Source organism: Cynara cardunculus (assembly GCF_001531365.2).
Source record: "Cynara cardunculus var. scolymus isolate 2C chromosome LG 1, CcrdV1, whole genome shotgun sequence".
Lineage (NCBI taxonomy): Eukaryota > Viridiplantae > Streptophyta > Magnoliopsida > Asterales > Asteraceae > Cynara > Cynara cardunculus.
In genome coordinates, this window is record NC_037528.1 from 24,386,859 (window position 1) to 24,394,950 (window position 8,092).

The 8,092-nt window shown below is 32.4% G+C and overlaps 1 non-coding gene across 1 annotated transcript; it reads right to left on the reverse strand.

Annotated features, from left to right (window-relative positions):
* Positions 1-7,548: 7,548 nt before the first annotated feature.
* On the reverse strand, positions 7,549-7,654 carry LOC112503132. The gene has a single exon (XR_003067863.1). It is a non-coding gene; the product is annotated as a small nucleolar RNA R71 (small nucleolar RNA).
* Positions 7,655-8,092: the final 438 nt, after the last annotated feature.

Consider the following 8,092-nt stretch of genomic DNA (forward strand, 5'->3'; position numbering starts at 1 on the left):
AAAGTTGGTTAAGTTTTTTTAAATTTTTTTCTAATAAATAAGTATAAGAAAAATACTATGATTGGTTTAATTTTTATTAATTTTTTTAAATCATTTTATTTTAACTATTGTAACTCTTTTATTGTTGTATGTTAATTATCATTCTCGGTTTTGTATTTTTTAAATGCAACATCTCATTTCACATTTACATATAAACCACATATTTCATATGACTTGAAATTCAAATATTTACACACCGGTCCCAAATGTACAACTTGTCACATTATAAAAGTGCCTACAATTTTTTTCCATATACACCAGTACAAGACTTGTAAACATAACAAGTTCTCAAATACAAGTAATATAACATCTTCCAAAATCCACGTATGTAAAGTAATCATTATATCTTCACATTTTTCTCTCTTCTTATCCTCCAAATGTATCCGACCTGTAATGCACATTTTAAAACAAAAAATGAAGGTTAGACCATAAGATCTAGTGAGAAATACTTTTTGATTGATGTTATAGGGTGAAAATCACCAAAACACTTTTATAAAGCTCATATTTGTATAAAAACAAACAAACAGTGTTTTATGAAAACAAACTTTTTTTGTTGCATCATATAGATGAGGCAACTTCATCTTATTGCATCAAACCCACTGTGGTATCAAACTTGTCGCATTAAACATAAAGCATACCAATTTGTCGCATCAAATATATAATACACCAATCTTACCGCACCTCATTGATGCGACAACCCAAATTTATCGCATCACACACATGCGATAACTCCCTTGTCGCACCTCAAGGATGCGATCACCTTGTCGCATCTATTGGATTTTTTTTTTTTTTTGTAAGGGTGTCCGGGCCAAAGCCCGACTAATCCTCGGTAATTTTGGAGGCTAAACATGGCCCCACTTAAATGTCGCCAACATTCCCTTCCCAGGGCTCGAACTCGGGTTCATGACTATGCCATGCCCAAGCCTTTACCACTAGGCTGGAAGGTCTTTGACGCATCTATTGGATTTATCGGAAGCATACGTTAAAGTAGATCCAGTTAACTACACATGGTTTTGGAAGCAGGCGTTAAAGTAAATCCGGTTAAAATTGAGGCCTGAAAAATGGGAAGCACCATAAACACCAATGGAAATCAAAAGTTTTATGGGTTTGACCGGATATTATAGAAAATTTATACAAAGCTTTTCTCGTATCGCAATGCCTCTAACAAGGTTAACGAAAAAGAATGTGAAGAAGCACAATCTAAAGCTTTCCAATTATTGAAAGATAGATTATATAACGTGCCTATTTTATCGTTACCAGAAGGTTCAGAGGATTTTGTGGTTTACAATAATGCTTCGAAGCTGGGTTTGGGTTATATTTTAATGCAACGTGGGAAAGTTATTGCATACACTTCAAGACAACTGAAAAATCATGAACGACAGTATCCCACGTATGATATAAAACTTGCTGCCATTCTTTTTGCCTTAAAGATTTGGAGATATTATCTGTTGGGAACCAAGTGTCAGATTTTCACCGATCATAAAAGTCTACAACATCTATTTAATCATGAGGCAACGAAAATGGTTAGAATTGGTAAATGATTATGATTGTGATATTCTATATCATCCTAAAAAAACGAACGTAGTGGCTGATGCACTAAGTCGTAAAGAGAAGAGTGTGACGATCAAAGCTTTTGCATTACGATCCAAAATAGTGCCAAACATTCTCGATAAGTTATTAAAGTGTCAGAATGAGGCCCTAAAGGAAGAAAATATAAAGACAGAGCAAATTGGTGGAATGACATCGAGTCTAGTGAAAGACAGTTGTGGGATTTTATGTTTTGAAGGTAGAGTGTGGGTACCCTGTTTTGGTAAAAACATGGAGCTGCTATTAGATTAAATTCATAAATCTCGATATTTAATTCATTTTAGTACTAATAAAATATATAGAAATTTGAAACCATTCTATTGGTGGCCGGGTTTAAAGAAAGATATTGCTTGATATGTGGAACATTGTCTAACATATTTACAAGGGGAAGTACAATATCAGCGACCTTACGGAAGTTTTCAATCTTTAGAAATTCCGACGTGGAAATGGGATCACATTACGATGGATTTCATAAACAAAACTACCGAGAACACCGAAAGATTATGATGCTATTTGGGTTATTATAGATGGGTTAAATGCATGAAATAACAACATATTTTCATAAATTTTCTTATTATAGCATTCTACTTTTGTTTTTCTTTATTAACAACAATGTACTTTCAAATTATTTTTTATTAAGGCATCGTACTTTAAAAAATCTACCAATTAGCAATATTACATTTTAAACCGGTTAACCCTTTGACTTTGTTTGCTTGTGTGACTTTAATGAGGTGATGTGGATGACACGTCATTTTGATGACTTACTAAAATAAAAATAAAAACCTATTTCAAATTATTATTAGTGATTTTCCATTGCTATGATCTAAAAAAACATTTAATTTTTTTTTTGACTTTTTCTTATTAAGTTGCATGCAAATTAAATATTTTTAAAGTAAAATATTTATTAAATAAATATGAAACATTATTTTCGAGATATATTTTGTTTGTAAAAAAAGTAACTCTCCTTATTTTATGTTGTTCAAATAAATACATATCTTTTAAAGTTCTCTTTAAAACGTTAACAAAATAAATTGTGTTCTATAATTTTTTAACTTTTTTATATTAATAAATAATTCAAAAAGATCTAATTAATTTAATATATTTATACGTCAAGTAAAAGTTTTGAACATATATAATATTTTAAAAGATAATTTTTTTTGGTAAAAAAGAAACAATTTTTATTTTCTTTTTTTCAAAAAACACATATTTTTTTAAAATATTAGCGAGATAAGTTGTGTTTTACTAGTTTTATTGATATTGGTATATTAATAAATAATTTATAATTTTTCTAATTCATTTAATATATTTATTAAATAACATGTAAATTATCTAAATATTAAAATTAAAAATACAGTGTTTAATAATAACTAGTAGATACTATAATAAAATATTGTTGAAAGTACAATGATATAGTAAGAAAGTCACATCACTATAGTACATGTAGACAACCTATATGGACAATCAAGTGAACCTGGTATAATGGGTAAATTTAAATCAAAAGGTTACCCAATGCTATAATAGGTAAATTTTTCAAAGTACAATGTCCTAATAAAAAATAGTTTAAAAGTACATTGTTGTAATAAGTAAAACTGAAAGTACAATGCTATAATAAAGAAATTTATGAAAGTAGATTGCTATTTTATGCATTTTGCCCTATTATAGATCGTTTAACGAAATCTGCATATTTACTACCAATAAAAGAAACGTATTCGTTGGAAAGATTAGCAAAGATATATATCGATGAAATTGTAACTTGACACAATTTTTCGTTATCGATTATATCATATAGGAACAGTCGATTTACTTCAAGGTTTTGGAGGAGCTTTCGAAAAGAGATGGGATCTCAAATAAGGTTAAGTACGACCTATCATCCACAAATTGATAAACAAAGTGGGTGAACGATTCAAACTCTTGAATATATGTTGCGTGCTTGCATTATCGATTTTGGAGGTTCGTGGGAAAATCACTTACCTTTAATTGAATTTGCTTACAATAACAATTATCATTCTAGCATATAAGCAACGCCTTATTAAGTCTTATACAACAGAAAATGTCGAACGTCATTGTGTTGGAATGAAGTGGGAGAAAAGCAATTATCCGGTCCAGAAATCATTCAGTTAACGAGAGAAAAGATAGACCAGATTCATGAACCAATAAATACGGCTCAGGATCGACAGAAAAGTTATGCCGATAAACGTTGTAAATCAATTGAGTTCCAAGTATGGGATAGAGTAATGTTGAAAGTTTCATCGTGGAAGGGGATCAATCGTTTTGGAAAAAGGGTAAACTAAGTCCAAGGTATATTGGGCCGTTTAAGATGAGCGATTGAGTTGGTGAGGTAGCATATCAATTAGAACTACCAGTCGAGCTTAGTGTTATTCATAACACTTTTCACGTTTCGAATCTGCGGAAGTGTTTAGCTGATCCGAAGTTGGATGTACCTATGCTTGAAATCCAAGTAGATGAGAAGTGATGTTTTGTTAAAACCCCGCAAGCTGTCATTGATCATAAAATTAAAGTTTAAAGAAAGTTTTAGATTCTTTGATAAAAGTTCAGTGGCTGTATCATAAAGAGCAAGAGGTTACCTGGGAGTTGGAGTATGTTATGAGAACAAAATATCCTCATTTATTTGACTGATTGAATTATGGGATGGATTTTTTTTAGGGGAGGATGTTGTTATGACTGAATTGTTTTTAAATTGGTTTGGAAGTTAAGGGTGGTTTTTTTGTTAGTTATGAAAAGTTGAGGGATGTATTTTAAATATTTGGTTTAAAATTTCAAATCTTCCACCGCCTCATGTGGAATATATATATATATATATATATATGCCTAATCAAATGAGAACTAATTAGTTTGTGGTAACTGTGAAGTCCAATTTCAGCCAATCATTTTACTATATTAATTGTATTACCTTAATTAAGAAAAAGGGTGTATTAGTAATTTTAATACACACACACACCCCTAGGGTCCTTTCACAGATGATATTTGAACTACCTGCCTCATTCACCGATGACGACGATGGTGGAGGTTCTCGTGGAGTATCGCCTAACCAAGATCTTCCCTTGTTGTAACTGCTTGTACCCTCTACCAAATTCTTGTTCATCTTCTTTCTCTCGGCTGTCAAAACAACCCGGAATAGCCTCTTGTCTGTTCGTAGTTTCTTCTACGTCGAGCCTCTTTGTTGCCGATTTATTCCACACTGTTGGTTTCATCTCTGTCTTCTCTCTCTGTTTTCTTAATAGAATCTTCGAATTTTGAAAGGGATGCATTGAGATGGCCATTGGGGTTTAGGTTTCCAATCTTGACGGTATCATCGATCTTACCATGGTTGATGAATTCATAGATCACCAACCATTTTGTTGAAGTTGGTGAGCAAAGTCCTGTTCATCTTCAAGATCCAGTGCTCTAACACAATTAATGCACACCATTTTGCATCATGACATCTGATCAGTGTTAATTTATTAACCTTATTACATCATTTTCTTAACCATTTTTCTTTGTTTTATTTGCCCATTAGTGTCTTAATTGAGTCTTTTTATATCTTTTTCATACATTAGTATTAATATAATATATCTAATGTTAATCCCCTGTTTATGCAGGTTTTTGATGATTTTTGGGCCCGATCTTGCAGCAGTCCTGTAGGACCAGGAGTGGCAAAGTCCTATAGTACCTGTCCAAGAGCTGCACTTTTGCCTGAGCCGAGAATTTTTGGGTTGCTCCTTAGTAGCTGATGGATCAACGACCTTGGGCCCGGTCAAAACCCATTTTTGAAGAGCCTTTTGTCTTATTAGGTGGCTCCCACTTAACAAGCTCCCTTAGCCTATAAATAAAGGCTTAAGGCTTGAGTTTACTTACCAATTTCCATACTTTTCACACTTTTGAAGCTCCCTTCCAATTAATCTTTGTGTTAGTAATCTCTAGATTATTGCTTTCAGTTTCAAGCTTTCGGTTTTCTTGTTTCCAATCAAGAACCGATTTTTGTGAAGTGAAGTTGTGATTACGTTTTCAAGTTTAATTTAAGTACTCGTATTTAATCTTCATCTYATTTCTGTTTTTATTTCYAAGTTACGTTACGTTTTCTTACTTTTGTTACGAGTTACGAATTAGTCRATCGTTGTTGCTTTACAYTGGATTTCATCCTTTGTGGCTCACKACTAATTTACGTAGACTAAATAATCTGTTTTCAAGACTTTAAAAGAAACTTTTCGGTCTTAGTAACGRAACTTGTTTTGCAARTTTTGTTACTTGACTTGYAAGTTTKCTCAAAGTCAAACTTCTCTTCTTTCCATGTTTTCATTTGTCACATCTTCATCCCATCAAGTACTACTTCACATCTTCATCCCATCAAGTACTATTGTCCATCATGTCTTAGTTTAATTTTAATTAATAATATTTAGTTATTACTAATTTAATTTCAGTCCTTTACATTTCAGTCTTTATATTTCAGTCTTTATATTTCAGTCATTTACATTTCAGTCTTTACTTTTCTGCATTTTACTCTACTGCAATTTACTTTTCTATAATTTAATTTTCAGCAATTTACTTTCAGTCATTTATATTTCTGTCATTTAATTTCAGTACTTTAAATTCCACTATTTCCATTTCTTGTAATTTACTTTCTGCAATTTACTTTTCCGTATCAGTTATTTATCTTTCAGTCCTTACATCCTTCGTGAGAAGAAACCGAGCGATGATGGGCTAACGCCTTAGCTTGGGGTGTAACGGGAAATTAAGACCACAACCGATGTGAAAGTACAAATGTGTCTTATTAGTATTATAGTCTACTATTTGTTTCAGGTGCTTAATATTTCATTTGATGATTACATTAGAATTAATTGACAACTAATTTTATGTATAAAAATGTATTGACTTTCAAAACCTGAGGTAATAGGAGAAGACTATAAATAGTTTTAGTGTATGACAAATGCTATATTCCTACAGTGTAAGATGGTAACACTGTGTTGTGCTAGGATTCACGACGTCTAACATAAATATCGAATCGATAGCACGTTGACCGGTGTGTGCTCTTGGGAGGTCGTCTGACCCGATAGTTGATACTGTGACAATTATATAAAATCATTTATTGATTTTAGATAATTGTGACAGGAATGCTATGTCACATTTTTGCTGAATCATTTGTTTAATGTCTTAATCAACTATTGCACTATGTGCTTCTTTTTAAGATTGATATTTTCTTAGTTGTAACAAAACCTCCCAATTATAGATAAATCAAATCCCTCGATTCGCATCTGAAACTAGTTTTTATAAACTGGACTTTTGAAATAACTTTACAAGCTATCTCTGTGGGAACGATATCTGGTACTTATACCATTATTACTTGTTACGAGACGACAGTAGTTCGAGGTGTATACTAGCGCCGAGTTCTATTTTTGAGTTGAAATCTAAGGTTGAATAAACCGACGAGCAAGTTTTTGGCGCCGTTGCCGGGGATAGCATGCTAAAGTTTTTCTTTTAAAGTAAAGTTCGTAAAAGCTAATTTTTCTACCAGTTGTTACTATTATGGAGAACATCATATATATTGCAGATTCTCGGGTTAGAGGAATCATGGACTATGCTATTCCTGTTTTTAGTCAATTAAATTCAGGAATACTAATGCCACAAATTAAGGCAACTCACTTTGAGCTCACACCTGTCATGTTTCAGATGTTGCAGACTAATGGCAATTCAGTGGTTTGCCATCTGAAGACCCTCATTTACACTTAAAATCTTTAATAGAAATAACTGATTGTTTCCTTATCCCTAGAGTGTCTGATGATGCCTTAAGGCTGAAGTTGTTTCCATTTTCTCTTAGGGATAGAGCAAAGTTATGGTTTAACTCTTTACAACCAAATTCCATAATCTCTTGGAATGACCTTGTAAAGAAATTTTTGAGAAAATATTTTTCTCCCAACAGGAACGCTGAATCCAGAAATGAAATATGTTTGTTTAGACAAATGGATAATGAAACAATACTTGATGCTTGGGAAAGGTACAAAGAGTTGTTGAGAAAATGCCCTTACCATGGCATTCCTTACTGTATCCAGCTAGAGATGTTTTATAATGGTTTAACAACTGTTGCTAAGCAAATGCTTGATGCTAGTGCAGGAGGAGCTTTCACAACTTGTACTTATAATGATGAGTATGACATACTTGAGAAAATTTCAAATAATAATGGATATTGGGCTGATCCACATGCATTAATCCAGAATAATACAGTTGGGATACACGAAACAAATACATATAATGCATTTACAACACAACTCACATTTATAACTAACATGATTAAGAATATGAATGTTAGCCCAGATGTGCGAACTGTTGATGCAACGTCGTATCCTACTGTCAATTCTATAGCATGTATGTTATGTGGAGGAGGTCATCCATTTGATCAATGTGCATCTAACCCAGAGTCAGTTAATTTTTTTGAAAATCAAAACAGGGGTTGTTCTGATTCACAAGCTTATTG